This window comes from Poecilia mexicana, unplaced genomic scaffold, assembly GCF_051168715.1.
Source record: "Poecilia mexicana isolate PSO_F unplaced genomic scaffold, ASM5116871v1 scaffold_7, whole genome shotgun sequence".
NCBI lineage: Eukaryota > Metazoa > Chordata > Actinopteri > Cyprinodontiformes > Poeciliidae > Poecilia > Poecilia mexicana.
The window spans coordinates 21,125,124-21,148,020 of NW_028263376.1; the positions used below are offsets into that span (position 1 = coordinate 21,125,124).

General features: G+C 38.7%; 1 protein-coding gene across 1 annotated transcript in view; it reads left to right on the forward strand.

Moving 5' to 3' along the window:
* LOC106918584 (cadherin-4-like) overlaps positions 1-22,897 on the forward strand; it is a 254,435-nt gene that overhangs the window by 119,712 nt on the left and 111,826 nt on the right. The window lies entirely within an intron of this gene.

Below are 22,897 nucleotides of genomic sequence, written 5' to 3' on the forward strand. Positions count from 1 at the left end.
GAACACTGACTTTTTTTTTTTACCTACCAAATCTGCTAAAACTGCTAATATATTTCAAAAAGAGACATTGAAAGCGTATATCTGTGTGACAGTTTACACTTAGTATGCCCCCTGTTTGCACACATACACACTTTTGTGTACGTAATGACCGTGGGTTGTACAGTGCTGTCAGATGGGCCTATAAAGGTAAGTGATGCAGGCTGCCTGAGCCTCCTTCCCTATGATGAATGTTGACGGGGAGCAGAGGCTGAAATGGTGAACATCATCGCCTCACAGCTGCGCTCACACACATCTCTCAATGAGAGGCAAATAAGTAAGGCACCATAACCCTGACAGTGAATGAGTGCTCATTTTACTTTTCCCATATGTCCGCACTTGTATCTGACCTTTCAGCTTCTGCAGTGTCTTGTAAAGGTATGCATATTTGAATGTTTTGAGAGTTTTTCACATTGTAACTACAAACCTCTTTGTATTTTATAGGGACTTCATAATGATGGGCTCATAAGAAAATGAAGGATTTTTTTTTTTTTTTTTTTTTAGATTTTTTTTCTGAAATAAAAATCTAAAAAAAAACAAAGTCAATACAAGTCTTTGGGGTTCTGCTTATAACATCTTTGCCCATGTGGAAACTAAAATTTTAACCATTCTGTGTAAAACACTTCAACCTCTGTCTGACAGGATTGAAAGATTTTGGGGATTTCAATCTTCAAGTTTTTTCAGTGAGCGTTATTTGAAATTGGACCTGCATTTTGACTGCGCCATTGTAGCACACATATGTTGTGATCTGAACCATCTGGCTTTTTGCTTAGAGCAATTGCTAACACATTTTCTTCTCAGAGTCCAATGATTTGTAAATTTGCCCAAAAGTTTAATTTTCTTCGCTTTTGACCAGTCTTCAAAATGCTTGATGTGTCCTCTACACAGTTTATGGCAAATTGCAACAATAGATTTCATCTTGAGCAGACGAGCTAATAGTTCACCTTCAGCTTCTTCAGAGGTACGTTGTTTTGGCTGTTTGTCCTGTTCATGATCTTCTTGAAACGCCCATCTGTTTAGGTGAGGCCTTCACAGAATAGGTGCAGTTATTAAAATACAAGATTACGTACAGGTGGATGTTACTTACATCTAAAGACAATTAATTGCAATTGATTTAATTTAAAGTCATTTGAGTTAAGGGGAATATTGCCGTGGCTGATGCTACTTTGTTTTGGTCTATCACATAAAATCCTGGTTAAATACCTTGAGACTTGTCGTAATCTGCCACAACCAAAAAAAGTCCATTGATTGGTGTATATAATTGTGCAATGTATTGTATGTTCCTTTCCTGCTTTGCCATCCTGTGCATAAAGCCTAGTTTGTTTGCAAATGTATGAAACATTTCATGTCTCTCACTCAAAATCATTAGGAGTGCAATGAAGAAAAATTGCCTGTTCTATTCATTTATACATTATGAGTAATAGAAGCCTAAGTTGCTTTGACAGTGTAATCGCTACTGAAGAGTCATGGGGCCTTGAGGCAAAGATAATGTACATAAACCACATTTGTGCATGCAGTCTTGTAAGACTGGCAAGTAAGTGTGTGTTTATATGTTTTTGTCTTTCGCTCTGGATGAAAGATGAAGACAGCAGGACATTTGTATTCACTTGCAATGTCAACAACCCACAGTCTCAATCTGTTACTATTCAGCATGAGATGTGAGAAGTGCACACTGCGAATATGTTTTAAATGAAGGGCAGAATGCAATAGCTTGGTCTGAGTAGCTTTGCTTGGATAACCTTTTGAGTTGTTACAGTATGAAGATTAAAACAGGACCTCTTAATGAAATGACCTTATTCGTTAACTCTCTCCTTCTGTTGAACACCCTTTCTGTCTGCCTTGCCTCCCTCAAAATACTTTATCCAACACCTCTCCACCTTTCTTGCACTCCTCCTCCCACTCTCCTGCCAAATGAAGTATATTTATGGCACCTGTGCTGGAAAAACAGTCTCCAGGAGACGTCCCTCTAATTTCATTTTCAAAATGCCAGCAATAAATTTATCAAATGGGCTGAATCGAATCGGAGTCACACGCAGTGCCATCCGTCATGGGCTGTCCCTCGGGGGCCTGTGGGCGTACTTAAGCCAGCCAAAAATCTCTGCTGGCAGGAGAAAAAAAAAAACTGAGTGTTGAGAAGGAAAAGGGGGTGTGGAGTGGGTGTGTGAGAGCTGGGTGGTGGGGGTCTTGGAGGAGAAACTGGAATGAATGGACTGGAGAAAAAAAGTGATGAAAACAAGGGCTTGTATGCATATCTTTATTGGCTTATATATCCACATATGCAGAAGTATAAATTAGCCGTCAGACGAGTGAGGATGGGCATGTGTGCACAGAGGTCAGTACAAATTCTTGAATGCATTTGGAGCCTTAAGCCAGAATCTCAGCTAAGGACTTTGGCTGTCGTCGTGGTGCCGGCGTAATAATTGATTTACTACAACACAATTTAATTGATTGTTTTGGTCAATTTTGGTTCATTAAAACATTTCCAGTTTAAACACCAGTGTGTTCTTCAATCCCCCCCACCCCCCTGCAGTTTTCCAGAACCACGGGTTCACTTCCTCTTTGCTCTCAAATTCCCTTCCCATTTCTCCCCGACTCTTCCTCGCGATCTTTGCTTTCTCTTTCAATGCTTGCATCCCAGATTTCTTTTGTTTCACATCTCCTTCTCTTTGTCTTTCATTTGTTTCCCTCTCCCCTTCCATTTATCACACTGCAGGTTAAACCAGGCGTGAGCACGGGTAAAGTAGCTTAGCACTAACAGTTCTAATGAAGTCAGGCGCCGTTTTCCTCGAATGGGGATCAGTGGAGCTATTCCGTGAAGCCTGTCAGCATTTAATGATTAGATGAAACATTCAGACGCCTGCTATGAGAAATTCAGGCACACTGATAAATGGTAATTCCCAAGTGGAGGTCTTTCTTACACAGATCTGCAAACCATTTATGCATGCTCACACTTTCTCCTCTGACACATACACATGAGCACGCACACATGCATTTTCTGTCCTCCCACTTTGGACAGGTCTAGATTTATGAGTTAAACATGGCATGGAGGGTATATTCAGTAGACTGATTGGAAGACAAAACAAATGGCAGAGTGATTCAGAGATTGAGCAGTCTGAGCCATTGATTCCTGGTTTGTGCAGAAAAACCTGCTGAAAAACACATGCAACACGAAACAGACTTGTCCCTCACCTTGATGAGTAGATAGTAAACAAGTCTGTTCAGGAAGTGTTCTGTGATGCTTGATTTTCCAGATCAAAATGGGTCAAAAGGACTGTAGCTTCAAACCTTTTTGAACATCCCTGGCTCATTGTGAATTCTCCTAGAGTCAGTTATGCTGTGTGCTCACATTTTGCAGCTAAGTCTGTGTTTGTTGTTGCGAGTGTGTCAGAAAGTGCAACAGCAGGAGGGCATTTGTTGGTACGTTTAACTGCTAAAATGAAGAAAAGTGACAGAGGCAGTGGTTGGGTCAATGGGCTGCCTGTTTGTCAGAGTGAAGGGGTGCCTTCCAGGGACTGGCCGCGTTTTGCCCCATTAGCCACATGCTAAGCTACCTATCAACTTACTGCTACACGAGGAAACTGCACACTTTCAAGCGTCTCTGTATGATTGTAATTTATGAGCTTTTCCTGATTACATGGCTTTGCTGAATTGGAAGCACATTCTGTCCTTGTACGATTAATTAAAATTCTCCACCTCTATCTTTTCATCCCCGGCTGAAAAATCTGAGGACGCTAGATTTAAGATAAATGCGTGACTTTCAGCTAATTTCAAGCTGTCACTTCAAGGCTCTCCTGGATCTAATGGTTCACAAAGCTTTTAAAACGTACTTGTGGAAGCTACTTTAAAATGCCATTTTATGAGTGGAGTTGTCTGGCCAAGAAGTTGGAATAATATAACATTTAGAAATGCCCACTGGGCTCCGGTTAGCCTCTGGTAGCTTTTAAATGCCTCTCACTATCTATAAAAGAGTGATTGTTTCCTCCTCTATGTATATCATTCTCAGACTTATTAGCTCAGGTTCTGCTGATCAAAGTATTTCTCAGCTCAAATGTAGACTGGAGTATTATCATATGGATCTGTTCTACATGCACCAACGAACTCTTTCTACTCCCACTTTTAACTAACTATAACCCCATCAGGTTGCATACTTTCACATCTTAATACTAAAGTTATTCCCAAATATTTTATTTTTTTTAATCACATTGTATTATTGACGTGATGATTTTTTTAAAAAAAGCTTAGTTAAAATAATCCCAATGAAGGTGCAGCTCAAGTGTGGCATTATCAGTTCAGCTCCTTATTTTTGAACAGCTATTTAAGAAAAACAATTAGGCTTTTTATTTCTATTTGATCAAATATAATTTCATTAACCTTTGTGAATATGTATACACCTGATGGCAGTAACAATTATCTTTGTAATTTTGCCTTTTTAATTGTGTGATTAATTCAACAGGTACCAGTTAAGTGATTTCTTTTTACGTTTTTTTTTTTTTTTGTTGGTTGGTTGGTTTAATTAGGAAAGAGCACATGTGTGATGACAGTTTTAGGTCAATTAGCTTTGGAACAACACAAGTGATGATTAGAACAAAAAATGACACTAAAAAAAACAAGACATCTTTAATTAAAAGATAAATCAGCAGAACTGGGCCCTAATGGTTTTTAATTATTTACATAGATTTGCATTCAGAGCAGAGATAATCTAAAGGGTTTTGTTTATCACATACCTATCATATGGCTGGACAGCTGGTGCTTCGCTTTACTCTGAATTATGAGCTTCCTTTACTAGTTGCACTCCGGAAGAAAGTTCAAATGTTGCCCAAACCATAACTTGCTTGTACAGATTGCTGTGTTGAACAGAACTGGCAACATAGCAGTAGACTCCCATTCCATCTGTCACCTTTTATTCCTGCAGTCGTTTGCTTATGGACGTATTTTATTGAATGACTCAAACCCTCTGATTTTGCAATGTGTCACAATCTTTTGAGGTGGCTTTTGCGCTACTTCAAAATATAAACTAAACCTAATTCTTTCAACTTGTTCTCAATGAAAGGCTTCAACTAGCAATCTAGTTTAAGAAGACTTTTGCATTTTCATTTAAACTCAGAAGTATGATATTTTAACATAACTGAACAAGGATCTTACTCGGTCTGGAAAAATATGGAGTTTGTTATAGCATCCTAAGAATTTTACTGGTTGTATAGACATATGGAAAATAATTTAGTGTCAAAAATATTAGTATTTTAAGGACTTACTTCCATACGTCTGTCCATCCATCCTCACAGTCTTCTCTCTTTTTCTTTACATTAGTTTACCATAGGTTCTACAGCCGAAGCACTAAAAAAATAACTACCATAAATTGAAAGTGAACAGTTATTTACACATTAAAATTGGCCCAAAAAGCCTGATAATGCTGGAAATTCCCTCTTTGAAAATGTCTGCTGAGATAACTTTTTTTTTTTTTCACTTTCTCCATTTGTCCTACACTGGTTCTGAACAAAACTCTGCAAGTAGACAAACTACATTTGGTTGAAGCCCACCTATGCAACAGCAATGCATCGCCGAGTAAATGTGAATGTGCCATCATATTTTTGTCCCTCTGTGTCCCCCATACCGCTTCTTTGGACCTCTAAAATGCGAACAGTGATTACTGTGACCTTTTAGTTTTGATTCATATTGTTTTTTGCGGTGATCTTTGAAATAGAGAGGGGTCATTAAAGAAGTGATCTTGCCTATATTGCATCCCTCTGTCCTGCTAATAAGGTTCAGCATATATTGATATTAAATGCCAACAAAGGACACTGAAGGCTCAGGTCAGACACACTAAATCTCTCTCACTTAATTAGCTGAAAAAAAGTTGTAAGCTGTGAACCTTCTCTCTTATGGTTAAGACATAAAAGTAATTTCTTAGTGGAAGGCTTTTGGTTGTTGTAGCACAAGATGGGTATGATGGAGTTTTGTTAGTCAAGTTAAACACAGCAACATGTCCAGATGAATGTTGGTGAAAGATAAAGACGAACCACAATAGATCTTCTGTCGACACGCTTCTTAGGCTATTTAAGTGTGAACACCGAAACATTTCTCATGACAGGGATTAGATAAAAGCAGGGACAAGTGTAACAAAAAGAAATGGAATCTGAAGTAAATTTATCACAATCTTCTTTCTCTTGCAGAATCTCGTTCCAATGCTGAGCTGCCAATTAGATAGTAGAACAGCCTGTTCCCCTGATGCATGAACTTTATTTGATATTCCGTGTTCTGCTCAGTAGGGTGCAACACTGATTGCACTAGTGGGGAAAATTTTCACTCCATTCACACAGGCGAAAGACATTTTCACGTATGCTCCGGAGGCCAGAAATGTTCCCACTGACGATGGGTAAATCGTAATATGCGAATGCAAATACTCAAATCTGTCAAATTGGACATCCATTACCTGCTGCTCCCTATATAGTGTAAGGGATCTGAAATGTTTGATTGAGCTCTTGAAAGAATAGGGCAGGTGATTGTTTCCAGAGATCAGTTGGCCTTTATGTCCTGCACGCTCTAACCAGACAGCACTGAAGTAGACAGAGTATTTCCTACAAGGAGGACAAACCTCACACTGGCAATTTCCTGTTGTGGTCTAAAGCAAGAAAGTGCAGTTCTGGATAATCGTCAGACCTAATTCTCCCTGTGATTTCCAAAGATTATGTGTTGAAGAGTAAGTGATTAGAAAGAAACTGAGTGAAACCTTGTGGCTTTAGTATTGTGGTTTCATTTAAAAAGCTAGGTTTTGTTTATATATTGTGAAGCATGCATACGCATGCAATAAAATTGCATCTTTATTAATATATTTTTTTTTATCTTTGAATAAATCAGTATAAGAGTTTGTTATTTAGGTTCATTTAAACCTGCTATAATTTGTGTGTTTATTCCTATTCAATTTGATGACTAAATAAAACCCAATATTCAGTTTCGTAGAAAATCAAATATAACATAAAAGTTATTTTTTTTATACAGAAATGTTATATCACCTTGATACATGATCATGAGCAAGACTCCTTACTTGAAGGTTGTCAGACTGACGGTTGTTAAAACACTTCACAAAGATGGTAAGTCATAAAAGATCATAGCTAAAAAGCTCGCTCTTCTTTGTATCAAAGCATATTCAGTGTGATTAAAAATATACACAATAAACACTAGTAATGGCAACCTGGAAAAGAGATTTAAGCAAGGCCCATATCAGTTTTCACAAGAGCTGCAGCTAGACTACAGCTTCGAGACCAATCACACAGATGTTTAGATGAAATGGGCTACAGTTATACCGCTTTTTCTTTTAAGCCACTTCTTAATCATAGACACCTTCAGAAGTATCTTACCTGGGCTAAGAATTAAAGAACTGGACTGTTGCTCTGTTGTTTAAAGTCTGCTTTATAGATGAATGTCAATTTCATTTAGAAAAAAAACCCCAGAGTACTGCATGGGGAAAGAAGCACAGAAGCAAAGTCTTGTGTGAAGTCTTCACAGTCAGTAGTGATTCATTATGTATGCCTTGTCATCTAAAGTAACTGTACACAAGCAAATTTTATAGTACTTTTTACTCTTTTCCTGGCTCACAAGGTTTATAGTGATATCAGTTTTGTTTTACATCATGATTTGGGACTTGTCATCTCTTCCAGTATTTGGTTTAATGACCATGTTGTCGATGAATTTGGCTTCCTTGGTTTAAAAACTAATGAAAATCTGTGTGACATTCTCAAAAGGATGCCGCAACAGTGCACTAAGCTGAACCTGGACTAAAGCAACCTGGACAGTCACAGACTGAGTGCTTCCTTGACATGTTCATGCAGTAATTCATGCAAAAGGACCTCAGATCAACGTTCGCATCCATATATTGACCATGGACTTACTTTTCATCAGGCTCACATTTCTTTTTAGATACAAAAAAAACAAAAAAAAACACTTTTATTGGTGACTTGGTTTACTAAGAAAAAGAAAGTTGGGTTTTCATTTACTGTAATCAATAGTCATTAAAACTGACAAAATTAGCATTTCAGATGTATCATTTTGTGTATATTGAATCTACATATTATTAGCTACATGTCTAACAGATTTATTCAGACAGGTTAGCTTTGATGACGATATAATTTATTGAGAAGACCCACACTAATCACAAGGGGCAAACAACTCTTTGGTTTGATTCAACATCACACTATTGCCATGGGACTACCTGCTCAGACTTACTTGGGTGATTCATACATCTTTGTCTGTTTACTGACAACACACCGCAGTTGGGCTTGAAGCCCTACAGGGCTGGCAATGCCATGGAAGCGGGTGGCATATTGCACTCAGCAGGACCGCTCGGATGTAGGCCTGCACGGCAGAGGGATTTGGCCAGCTTGGATTAGCTCAGTAGGGTGAAACAGAAGGGGCAGACGGGGTGTGGGAGACGGAGCACATCCATCTTTACTTCATGCAAAGACACCTGGGAAACCCGAGGAAAAACCTGCGGAGATTTTTAGTGTGCAATGCAGATCAGTGAATTTCCTTTAAAAAATAAAAAAAATCTACCTCATTACTTCATTTGCTAGAAACTGAGAACTAAACTAATCAGTAAGAAATTACACTTTAGAATTCATATTATTTTTTGAAATAGTTTCCCCCACATCTCACACTTTTGGATTGCTTCCTTCTACATTTAACTTTGGCCATTAATTTCCGAGTGAGGCCATGTGAAAATTCATTCAAATACCCATAATGAGATAAACACATCTCCGGACTCCACAGTCACACTAATTAAGCAGACTTTTTTCCCCGTACTGTGCTTTGCTCTCAAACCTCGTAAACTGCTCAAAGGCATGTCACCACAGTAATGGCAGATGGGTTTTTGCAAGCCAAAAAATAAACAAGTAAGTTGAAATGATAATGAAATACACATACAAATAGGAAGGGAAGATGAGCCAGTTGCTTCTGACAGACTGCTGAGGAAACTTGCCTTTATTCTTTGCTCCGGCTGGCCCATTCTGTCCAAAGGATGGATCTTTTCCAAAAATTTATTACCCAATTTCACATGCAAAGCCCATTCAGTTTTCTGACACCAAAGAGGGCCAGGAAAATGAATCAGGGTCTGGACAAATTGGCATGCCTCACACGAGCACAGTAGGAGGAAAATCTCAAATGTAAAAGTTGTGTTCTCTTTCAGCTCTTCCTCAACATCTTTCAGGATTTCTGTGAGAGCTATATTTTTCTATTATAAATGTGTTTTTGCATAATATGAAAATGTAGTTTATGTTCCTTTTTCTTTGTAAAGAAAGTGATTTTGTTGGCTCCCTGTTCCCTTTGAATGCAAGTAATAAGATTCCGTCCCATTATTGAAAACTGGAGAGACTGAAGCCAAAGTGTGAATGTTAAACTGTTACTTATGATGTGCATCAGACTCCAGATTCATTTCTTCACTTGTAGCTGAATTAACCATGCTTGCAACTTTGAAATTAAAAAGTTAATTTGGTGAAGCCTTATCACATTTATGTACTATCAGACTATCAGTCAATAAAGTTATCAAGCCCTCAGAATGTAAAAAAAGTGCACTGATCACAAGATGCAAATTATTGGAGTTACAAGAATGAGAGGAGAAAAGATTTGTGCAATGCTTTTGAGGAAAAGGAAAAAATCCATACGTTTTTGGTTTTACACGCAGTTTTAGATTTGACAAATCATGAACTATGTTTTAAGGAATCAGTATTTAGCATAAGCTATGCCATTTCAAGGTTGACTTTTCCATATTTAGCACATCTTAATGAAATGCAAAATGAAAATGTTCCCTTTTTATCTCCACAAATAAAAAAAATCATAGACCATAAACTTTATAATTTGTTTTTACAACATTTATAGTCATTCAGTTCAGGTTTAAGCACTCAGATTTTAAAGAAACAAACATTTTAAACCAATGATTCTCAAAGTGAGATTATTTAATTTATGCCATATACTATCCAACCAATAAGAGAGCGAAAAAAGCAGATTGGGCTTGTCACCATTTTCCTCAAAAATCTCTATGCCTGTAAGCAAGGTCGCTTGTGTCGCTTTAGGCCGCCACTCCACAATCAGCACAAATCAGGATGACGAATTAAAGCGCATAGTGAGATACGTTTCCAGTCAGCCTGTTTACCCTGAAGAGCAAAATGGCACCTAGGAAGCATAGGGGGGCCCAGATGGGTTACTCTAGGCTAATTCCAAACACAAATCAGCTTGGATGCATCAATAATTCATGGGAAAAGTCTTTGAGAAGTAAACACTGCTTAGCCCATTAAGAACCCAGATTGGCCCATTGCTGCAAAGGCACAATAATTGCACTCAGTCTAACAATGTATAGAGGATATGTAGCTTACGCTCCATATGGAAATCTAATGCTCGTTAGAGCAGGTGGAATCCTTTGCAGACCTGAAGGCAGTGTTACTTGCAACAGGAATATGGGATTGATGCTAAAGACAGTAGAGAGCGGCAATTAGAGTGACAGCTGGCGTAGTATTGGATCGAGTATGTTTGGATTAATCTTCTGTCAACTTTGTTTTTGTGGAGTTCAGATAAATGGAAAACTTATACTCACTTTCAGTCAATAAATGCACAAGGCTAAAAGCCTAAAGAAGGGTCATGCTCTCACTGTTATAGTTCATTTTACTCCTCCCTACACTACAGCATTTGCACACTGACTTTTCCTCACACTTACGCCTAGACATTTTTTGCTGGCTTGTCTTTTCTCAATGTCTGGTTCTTATTCAGTAGCTAAAGGAAGGTTGCTGCTGCATGTGTGTTGTGTATGCGTAGCAAGTTTTATAATTCCCCATCCTCAGCACTGCAGTTCCCACCTGAACAATGTGTGACAGGGACTGTTTAGTGTCTATGTCTATAGGGTTTATTAGATAAGGAGCAAGCTGTAGTGCCTTTTCTTTCAGTGTGTGCCTGTCTATTTGTCTATTTCTTTCTTTTTGTGCTGTTTCTCTCATCTTTAGGCGCTCCAGAGATAGTCTTCTCACTACAAACAGCATCTGTTTCAGAGAATAATAACAGCCATAATTGTCCTCCAGAGAATCACATTATTTTTGGCTCCTCTGCTGACTTTCAGCTCAAAGTTTTAAATATACAGTCCCTGGCCACTTTATAGGCCACACACCTTCTGTAGCTTGTATGCTCAAACAGTGAATCAGGGAATCACATGGCTGCAGTTCAATGCATTTTGGCATCCAGATGTGATGGAAAAGTCTTGCTAAAGTTCAAACTAAGTATCAGGTTGGCATAGCGACATTAAGAGGCAATTCCAAAGGCAAAAGAGGGACCAACCCTCTACTTACAAAACGACGGTTTTAAATTATTTCTTGTAGAAATTTCACATTATTCTTGGTATGACTCAAACATTTATTTTTTCCTGCGTGCTTTTTTTGTGAAGCATGAAGTTTTAAATCTGCTTTGTAGGGTTTCTTAGGAAAAATGTAGAATCTATGAACCCAACTTGTTCTCAGAGCTCACAGTCTTAGCATCAAGGGATTAGCCAAGCAATATCTCCTTCCTTCGGTCCTGTTCTGCCTCCTTTGTAAAGCTTGTGAAATTACATCTGTTTATTTTATATGTAAATATTTTTTTACTTATTTATTTATTTTTTTTACCATTGTCTTCACAGACCCTTAACCACACAAAAGTTGCTGGTCTGCAATGTATGCTGCACAGAATGTCAGGTTAGCCTATTAGCAAGTTCATTCAGTGTTTCTTGAAGATTCTTTACAGCTGGTATTGTTTTTTAGACTGTACCATTGTTTGCAGATTCTGCAAATTTTTGGACTATATTGTATTTGTAAAAACATGATTATTAGTTTTTTGTTTGATGATGCTAGTTAAAATACGTTTGAAACATATCCTGGTCGAAATACAGAAAAGGCCTTCCCAGGGGGTGTTATTATCCTGCGGTTTCCCTGCAGCCATCCACACTAATGCTCCTCTAGCCAGTGATGCTTGACCATGCTCCAGGGCTTTGTTATTGCATGGAGGCCAGAGATGTCATAGCCTGTTACAAACTAAGGCGCAGACGCAAACTTCTTCTCTTCCTTTTTCCACCCATCCCCTCTCCCAGCCTCCCCGCTGTTGTCCCTCTCTTGCTCCACTGGCCCCCTCCTTTTTGTGTCCGGGGAATGTAATGCATGTCTCTGTAGTGTCTACTCAGTAGGTAATAACTCACTGTTCAGGCTCAGATAAAGAGCTCTATTCATTTAAGTGGCTGCTCCCCTTCTACACACGAGTGACATCTATCCCCTGGGAGAGCATGGAGCTGGAACTACAAGCACAGCCTTCACCAGTCTTGATTGCCTCCTTTGGAGCTTTTCAGTGGTGGAGCGTATCCCCCTCCATGTGTGAGTTCCCTCAAAGTGTAATTCTCATTAGTTTTTTTCATGGGGAACCCCCTCATCTTTTTCTTTTTTCTTTTTACTTTGTCACCCCCATTCCCCTGCCTAACTATTAATGAACTAACTCAGAGCCTTTATTCCCCTGCTCAGCAGCTAATGCTTGCACATCTCATTCTAGTGCCCCACTCTCAATCTCACCCGTAGTTGTGACTTCCCTTTGATGCTCTCTGGTGGTGTGGTCATCTTTATTTTGTGCTTTGATTGTTTCCCTTTCCTATCTCCATCTGCCCTTTCCAGCTCTGTGTCTCCATCTGTCTCATCAGGGTGTCTGTGAAGTCCCAAAGCTTTGGGAGTCACTGATGTGTGTACCGGTTGCCGGTACTCGTGGGTAGAGTGTAGATCATTCATCCTCTGGACAGGTATGTGTAATAGTGGCAGGACAAAGAAGAGAAAAGAGACAGTGGGAGATCTCAGGAGGCATGCGAATCAATTTCATCGGGAATCAGCAGAGCAAAGAAGCCAGAACCTGGCTCTGTCTTTCTTCTCCTCCCTCTTTTCTCCTTTGTCTTTATATCCCGGCTCACCTATTCCCGTTTCTCCTCCGACTTCTCCCGCTGATCAGCTTGCAGAACACTGTAGCGGCACACTAGCCAAGCAGCAGAAGAAATCCCCACACAAATTAGAACACAGAAGTCATTATTTGCGTCATTGGCTTCTTCTTGGCTCCTGAAAGAAAATTCTAGTCCAGTTTTCAGAACTGTGGAATAAAGGAAATGACTCTTTGCTTGCTTCTGCCATATTTCGCTGGACACAGTGTTCCACCAGAGACAAAGAAAGTAGAGAAAAAAAAATCCAGCAGTGATTGCTCCTGTGTTTCATCTAAAGATGTTGGTGGCATGCACCACCATTCCTGCAGCAGGTGCAGTGTTGAACCAGTAAATGTATGTCTAATGAGGTTATTGCCAAAGCATTGCCGTTAAATGTTGAGAACATCTCAGTTCACATGTACAACACAACACCTCAGAACGTTTACAATTTTAAATAGTTGTGGAAAAGACTGAATCAAAATTGCACCTCATCATTACATGTGACTAAATTCTCCATTCAAAACATGTTTTGAAGTTTCCATTCCAAAAGACGTTGTCTGCTAAGCTGAATTTCAGTCAGCAACTTGATTACTGATTGCCTGTGTAATTTCTTTTCTTTTATGTCTTTTTACAGCTCATAATTTATGGACTGATTTGTTTTAATTTTATAGTATGTGTTGAATACTTGCGGTGTTGTCAACAACTGCTGTGGATTTCAGATCAACACGGCAATTTGAAATACATTTCCTGACAAAAGCATGTGTCGAATACTTACTTTCCTCATTGTGCTGTGGAGTTGAATGGAGTGGAAGCTAACAGCTTTAACGTTCACACCTGCTGTTTCACTCACCTGCTAAATGGAGCTTTAAAACAGCCCAACATGCATGCACTGGGTACCTGTAGCAGAGACGTGCATGCTAATGTCTTTAATGGTTTGGCCACCTAGCACACGTTCCACTTCATAAACTGAAATGAATGACTGTTGACTGACTAACACACACCATTTGACCCGGAGCTCTGGGGGAAACAATGATGTGGGAGACAAGAAAAATTGCCCATCAATCAAACACCACGGTTGGTCAAGAGAGCTCTCATCTCGTAGTTGTAATGTGCAGTGAATTGATTATAGAATGATGAGGTGGTGTAAAATGCTGCTGCTCACACATTTATAGCTCACTTATTTTTTTTAATTATAGTGCCCATAAAATGTCTCAACAGATGTTAATGTCTCTACACAAGGCCTGGAAAGGAGTGTCGGTTCTCTCTGTATTGTCTAGCTGGGAATGGTGATAAGCTGAGTTCAAGAAAGTGGCCAAGAAAAAAAAAAAAGAGACTGAAAGACACTGGAAGCCAGGGGAGGTTCTGCCAAGTGGGTTTCCCACTCTATCGGTGCAGAAGTGATGCATATCTCCACTGTATGTTCTTTAATTGGCACTATTAATATCAGTTAAAGTTTTAATACCTATTTATTAAAACCTTTAACTTTTTCCAGGCGCCTAATGTGAATAGAGTTATGAATCTCAGGGGCTGTGCTCTATAAAAAGACTCACTCATACATTATTAATGCTCTACCACTTACTTCGTTTTCAAGATCTCACTTCTGATAGATTTTTTTTAAACAGAGTAACCCAAAGGTCTAAAATTAGGGAAAAATTTCTTTGCTAAATACGTTACATGTTTTTTTAGAATAATTTACTTAAAACTGTAAAGATCACCTCCACATTGCAATATTTTTTTAGAATTGGTTTGAACCTGCTAACATGGCTTCTTGAGCTTGACAAATGATCCCCTATCTAAACCGGTCATGTATAAAGTGTAAATATGAGTATGAGGGCAATTAGAGCAACATCCTAATGCAAAAGCAGTTTTATTTTCCTCTTTGTATCATTCAACTTTTTTCTTCAAAATAGCCTATGAAAAATTGTCATCTGTTTTAGAAAATAAAACCTACACTACCAGATAAACAGCAAGCCATAGATATAGTTATTCAATGTTATTTAAATAAGTGGTGTTCCAACTTTTTATATCTGATGGAAAATGATCAGTTTTTAGTTTTATGATTATTAATTAGAGGTCATTCTGTGTGCAGCTGATATATACGCATCTGAAAGGAAGAAACATTTCTTAAATACACACAAGGTTAAAAGTACACATACACACTTAACGTTGTTTACATCCACCACGCTATTTTTGTAGAAACCAACAAGGTTGTGGCACGAATATTAATGGCTATTGAACTACTTTTCTACTCAGAATTAGTGGGATTGGGCTTTTAAGCATACTTGATCCATTTTAAATAGGCCTGATTTGCTTTGGGGATCTTTGTTCTGTTGTAACACACAAACATGTCGAGTTTTGGGGGGGTGCTGTGGTGGCGCAGGGGCTAAGCACAACCCACGCATCGAGGCATTGCTCCCCGTGGCGGTGGTCGCAGGCCCGATCCCCGGCCCGGCGACATGCGCCGCATGCCAAGCCTCCAAAACAGCCTTGTTTAAAATGTGTAAAGGAGGCTTATAAGCAGATATGTACCAAGAAACCAACCAATTAAAATGAGGTTTTACATTTCTGATAAGAATAGTAGTTAGATATTCATCCAGAATTATTACAAATTATTGGGAACAATGAAAAATATGTATTTTTGGTTTTTGTTTTTGCAACTTGTTTGAGGGCAGTTTTCAAAGTAGTGAGGGTATATTTGTAAATTTGAGCCTGTATGTAAAATTGTGAGTGTAGAGACGATCCTTGTCTTGTTCACTCCTGTCTTCCACTGAATTCCCTGAAGTTGTAGGCTTCTCCAAATAAAGAACTGGGTAATTTAAATCTGCAAAATGGCAAGACATTCATAGTGGTGATGAGTACATGTAAACTTCTGACTGGAAGTGTGGCGCTGCATGCATTATGGGGATGTGCTTTGATGGTTTCGGAATAATTTTTTATCCGTTTTGGGCAATATCTGGAATATTATTTACATAAAATTATGGAATTCAACTAAATAGGTTGCTGACGTTGTAATAGGTTTTAATTATCACAGTTTAATTTACCAGGGTTCCTGGTTCCCTTGACACCCACTCCCCTCCTCTGAACTCCATTTGAAATGGAAATGGCGCTTGCGTCTTCATCCTCCGTGCACCTCTTCTTCTATTCTTTTCACTTCTGTATCCCCAACCAATCCTCCCGCCCTCTATGTTCACTTCCCCCTCATAGTGGTCCCCTGCACCTCTGTCTCCTCCACCTCACGGTTTCACATGGAGAGTGTGAAATGCAGCTTGTATAATTAAATATTAACAGCCTGCTGATGAGGGGATTGAGAGCGAGGGTGGAGGAAGGAGCACACCACTGAATCCTCTGCCCTACTTCTTGTGGTTAAAGTCTGCTGGGAATTACTCATGTATCGTCTAACCTGCACTGGCACCTAAAGAGGCGCAAGGGTTGCAGCAGGCTGTGCCAAAGTGGCAGCTGAGTAAGGCAGGGTCAATCAGCATTAATAGAAATCCAGTTGGGATGGTTTAATTCCAGGGTGGAGCAAAGCTTTCATTATTAATCAGCTGTCAGATGCTCTTCTTATCTGCTGGGGGTGAGAGTGTTCAAAAAAAGAAATGGCTTGCTCTGTAAAGTTTTTTATTTATTTAATTTGTGTAGCTAAAAAGCAAATAACCACAAAACTGGAATTCATTGTTGTATTCTATAGCTAATCAATAACTACGCAGCACAAGAAACCCTTGCTATTATCAAGAATTTAGTTATGTTGGCAGATTTAAAAAAAAAAAAAAAAAATTCACATGTTATAATCAGCTCACTGAATGCTTAAAAATGCACTAATAGGAGAGGAGAATATGTAAACCTCCCTAAGGGACAGCTCTCATTCCAGCTCTGTTGTTTGTTGAGGCATTACCATATACAAGTCCTCATAATCTCAGCAATTAGACTTGATTAAACTAGGCTTAATGCAGTATCAGAGCAATGTGAGCACACTGGCATGATTTAATGTGATCTCAAGTAATCATCATTATATGCAACAAAAATAAGATTTTAGCATCCAAACACAAAGCAAGCTTTAATCTGAGTTTTTGGTAAGATGAACTTCCTACTTAGATGCTGCTGTTTCTGTTAAATGTGTGCCCTCTTTACCAATCCGGAAAGTTATTCGAGACCCTCCTGCTCTCACTCGGCCCAGAGTATTCCTCTGCGTTTGTTCTCCGCTCATGCATGCATTGAAGTTGTCTTTAAAAGTGGACACAAGCAAAGTTCCCAACCGCTGCCTTCTAATTTCTCTCCGTGAGAGATGTTGACGTTCAGAGTGTACGCATCGCACAGCTCGAGGGGGCCGTGAAGCAATTAGGGCTCTTTGCTGCCTCTGGTGTGTCATCCCCAGTAAATAAAGCTCCCTGCTGCTCCAGGCAAGTCATGACAGGAGAAAACACATGGCAGACTCTTAGCTGCTGAAGGAATTTAGAGGGATGAATGTGCTCTAACCCCACCGCTACCCTCCTCCCACCCGCTTGGCTGTATAACAGAATTTGGAGGCGAGAATTGGTGGTGTGTGTCTTTGAGTTGATCTACTGTGCGATCTTCCATCAAGGAGTGACTGCCCAGTGAGGCTAATGGTCCCAATGCTTTTTGCAGAGTAAGCTACGTTGAGAAGGGTTAACCAACACAAAACCCAAGACATTGAAAGCCTGTTTGGTCTTTTATTCTCATGACTTCTAGATGCTTTTCTGAATAAAGTCAAAGAACGTGTTTTTAGGTAAAACCTGGTTGTCTGAATGAGCTCTAGCAAAAGATTTAAACTAATGGCAGGTTAGTTTTTGTATGTTTCTCACATACCGTAGTTGTCTCAATGTTGTTTGGGGATTTAAATCACAAAAGTCATGCCCTTAAAAAAATAGGATGTGTTCCAGGTGATTAACCTGCATTAGTTTTGTTTCTAAGGGTCTTTCTTGTTTCCTGTTTAGATAGATGCGACTCATTTAAAATTAAGAAACATTTTTTTCTTTTTACTATATCCAATTTCAGATTAATGTTTTATTGGTTTGATTTCCTTGGATCACCTGGATTCTGTTGTTGGGGTTGCCACAGCTCCTGCAGGAGGAAGAGCCGCTCAACTTCAAGGGAGACGGGTTTTGGGAAGTTGTCTTCTGGAGAACGCTACAGTTACTATAACTGTGGTCAAAACATGCCTTTGGAATGAATGACTGAGTCTGACCAGGAAGTTTAAAATCTAAAAGCACCTTTTGCAATTTTAGTAAGCATCTGCCTCTTATGAGAGACATTTGCTGTCTATTGTCTAAGGAGCAAAGTTGAGCCGGAGAGAAAGAAATTGGCAGTGACTGAGAGAAGCAGACTTCCTGCGCCAACACTCAAATAATAATAATAGTGCTTACCTGTTACTGTCTGGGGCTTAGCAGTGTCAGGCATTATAACAATCAGATGCACAATTTTAAACACCCCCATTGTTAACCAACTGCTCAGTGATGGAAAGGAAGAAATGGAGGAAAATGTCTAATAATAGTTTTACTAATGAAAACCATTGCTATCACCATAACTACTGTGAATCATCATTATCGTCATTGTCATCATGCTCATTACTGACATAGCCATTTCCAGACCATATTAAGTGATTTTCTCGGCGCTAAATGAAAACAGAAGCAGACGAATAAACAGAAAATATACAAAAAAGACATGGAAGATTAGGAGAAATTCTAAAAAATAAAATGGAAAAAAGACGGTTCAAGGACTATTAAGTAGAAACCGTTAGAGAAACGTTTGTTTTCCCCCGCAGATTTAGAGATTAGTTGTGAAGTCTTTTGAGTGATTGTTGCAAAAACAAATCAAACTTTCTCATGTGGTCAACTATTAAAGTACATCAAAGTAGTTTTTGTTGTTAAAGATGTCTGTGCTGATGCCAGTACTTGGCCTCTTTGCAGGTCTGTTAGCAGTATCATTTGTTACTTCTTGTAAATGTGATTTTGCTAATGACAGTGGTATTACAGTGGGGGTGGAGGCTGTGAGAGAGGGCTGGCCTGTCTGTTGCTGAGCCTGTGAAAGAATGGCTGAACATGCACCTGCCATCTCCAGAGATTCATTAAAGAGGAGATGCCAAGTCACAACATCTCTGCTCTCCTTGTAAATGTGCAGTTAAAACTATTCATGGACTGCAGGGCAAGCTTGCATTTACACACATTTGATATTTGGAAGGAAATTCTCCCTCCACCGCCCTCTCCTCTTCCTGGATTCATTCCTTTTCTGGACTCATTGCTCACATTTGGCAATTTCTTAGAAGCAAAATTAAACGTTTCTCTTTGCTTTCGCTCCCCAGCTGTAGTGAGAGTAAATGGCTGGGGTATGAGTTAAGGTGTGAAATTACAGCCCAACACTATTTGCTTCTCTCCAGCTAAGAAAAAAAAAAAAAGCTATGCTGCAGCTAAAGCCTTAGAGAACTGACTCACCTTATTAGCATTAACTAATTTAAAGAATTTTCCCAAATGTACACTGGTTAAATAAGAAGAGATTAAAAGAAAGGTATGCATGCCTGATTTAATATAAATGCCTGGCCTTGTAGGCATCAGTGTAAATTGATATTAGCACATCAGTGCGTGTTGAGTGAATAGTATCAATATTCTTTCACGAGTTTCAAACATTCTGAAAAAGGGGTCCTTGAACAAATAGTTCAGCATCTGAATACTGCAAGTCAATGACTTGATGTAATCTGCTGGGTTTTCTTGGATAAAGCTGTTTTATCTAATTTGAATAATAAATTGAAGTTAATGCACTGTTGGATAAGTAGCATCAAATGGAATATAAGAAATGACATCAAACTTATGTAGCGCTTTTGTAGACACTCAGATGCTTTATAATAAACTCTTTGCCATTCACATGCACATTCACACACTCAAATGGAATGTGTGTATGACAGAATTAAAATTACTTCTTTTTTGTAAAGTGCTTTGAGATGTGTTTTGGGAATCTGAAATACAAAAATAAAAAGAATTGATATTGAATACTGCTTCCTGTTAATTAAATCATATGCTCTAAAATCAATGCAAACTATGCAAGCAAACCATGAAAATACTGGGCAAAGCTGTAATTATTTTAATCACTATAGAGAAAAACATTCTGATTTTTAAAAATTGTGTATTTAATATTGCATGGCATGAACCCCTACCCCACTGATTATACCCATTAAAAAAATGTAACTTATCCAGAAGAGATGTAATAGGGGCAGATTATAATATCTAAGATGAAAAAAGTGTCTTCTAAACAATCACAACTTACAAAGTTATCTAAATTTTAAAAACTGGTTGGTTGCTACACAAATCTGTGATCATATGGAGATTGTTCACCATATGTTTATGTTTAATGTTTTTATTTAGAGAAAGAAATTAGATATGAACTGTAGTGACAAATGTAATTTATTTACATTTATTTACAAATGGCATGTTTTTTTGCCAGCATTCTACATACAGATAGCATCACACTTCAGTTTTCCTCTAATCGGTGCAACCTTATAAATAATAATAATAATAATAATAATAATAATAATAATGATAATAAAATATTCCATACATGCCTTCATGAATAGCCTTGAGTTTAAATGTATGTTGGAATGCTGTGCTCCCATTTGGTGTGAGTAGGTCCATGGACGTGCTTCTCATTAAAGCTCTTGAAGGCAGAACAACATGGACAGAAAACCCGTTAGAGCATTTGGACCTATGATCTGCCTAAACTAATTGGTCCAGGCTTCCTGCTGCTTCTCTGCTGAGTCACCACAAGCTGTTTTACTTTCACTGAAACAAAGACTCTTACTGAGTATATCACTGCTGCCTTACACTGTCAGTCACATCTTTCTTCTTTTCTCCTTTTCAAGAAGACGTTTCTTCCTTTTTAACCTTATGTATTTTACATTGTTTTTTTGTTTGTTTTTACTCTCACTGGAATCATTTGTTTGCCATCTTTGATGTCCTGCTTTAGGGTTGGAAATGGGGTTGGCTGCTGTGATTGTTACCTGGCAGGTTCTGGTGCGCCCTCCTTTAGACCCGTTTAAAGGTCTGACAGGAAGATCTGGAGATCAAAGAACTGAAAATGACATTTGCCTCCAAATGGTAGCATAAACGTAAGATTTCCCTGCAGTTATTTCTATTTTTCTGTTTCTTCTTGCTGGATAGGTTTTTTCATCTTGAAACAATGCCAAAAACTGTCACATCACTACTGCAAAAACTGTAACAATAGTGTATCTAATAACCATGCATATATCAGATACAAATTTAAAATCCATATTAGTTTGGGAACAAAGCTATAAATTATGCAACCTATTGTCTTTTTGCTATCTCTTGTTGGTGTTGGCTTTACCAACCTGCCACTGTGGTATTTTTTTACATCATTATTTATTGTGGAAAAACCATTAACTATTACAGCAACCTCAACTTTTTCATCTTATTAGTTTTACTTCATAAGAAGTACAAGGGGAGACGCAACACACAAACAGTCGTGAGCCGGAAGGAGGAAACGTAATGGAAACTTGATAGAAAGAGGGAGATTGTATATGGTCACAATTGTACCTCAACTAAAAATCTTTCACAAGCTATGCAGAAAGTAAGCTATGTTACTTTGTATGTGTGTTTAAACCCTTGGACTCATTACCAGAGATTGAAATTGTGCCCATTCTTTGGAAAATAGGTCAAGCTCAGTCATATTGGATGGAGAGCATCTGTCAACATCATTTTTCCAGTCTTCACACAGATTCTCAGTTAGATTTACGTCTTGGGTCTAATTTTGGCTTCATTTAGAGCATTCTGTCCCTGACTGCGTCGGGATCGTTGTTCTGCTGGTGGACCTCCACCGTTCACCCAATCTTAAACTTATGTCAACTGATTTTTAGTTTGAATTTCATGAATGAATACATCAACAAACTCAATAGTTTTTATTGTTGGGGGAGGGAATTACACTCATACATGCTTTCCATGCTTTTATTTATACCGTTTCTCATTATTCTTACACCATTGCAACTAGACTATTTTATATTAGTGTATTAGGCAAAATACCAAATAAAATACATAGTAGTTTGTGGTCGTAATGTGAAAAAAAATGCATTAAAGTTCAGCATGTATGAATAGTTTGCGAGGCATTGTAACACCGGAAATTTTCCTGACATGATTTTGCCGCAATATGCTTTCAATATGTCTAGAAGTGAACTTACCAAAGCCAGAAAGAAAAAAGAAAAGATGCTCTCATCAGATCCTCTCATTAGTGAAGTGGGGTGTTTAAATGAAGCTTCAAGTGCATCATTATATTAATGATCATATCTGAAAACTTGACACAGACAGATTATTTAAACAGACGAACTGAAGAGTGTCTCTGTTTTCTGTGTCGATTTGGTGACCATGGCAATGCGCATCGCTCCCATCTCCGCCTCACACTGGGTTACCCTGAACATGTCATGTTTAATATTGACTCATTTTAGCATGCAACTTTAATAAGCTGTCAGAGAGGGGAACATAACCAGACACTACCCATAAATGGTGTACCCTAACTCAAATTATTGCCCCTGTTCTTCTTTTCCAGATCCTTGCACATTTTTCTTCCACTTCCTCTGTCATACATTTTCTTAATGTATGACTCTGTAATATTTTATGTCATGTTGCTCCGCATTAAAATTTCTCCTTGTTGAAGTCCTCCATTTCTACTTTTCCTCCATTCCCACTTTTTTTCCCCCCGTCTTGCTGCTCTCCCTCTTTCCCTTTGTTGTGTGTCCTCCTGCTGTCCTCTGATTGATGCCTTTGCCAGTGTCCTGCGTACTTCATTACTGTGATTTTACCATGTCTCAGGTGGACCTTGCACACAGGAGACTGAGAAGAACGAGAAATGTGTCAGCGGTGACTGGGGCCAGAGTGCCCTACTGAGCAAATAAAATCA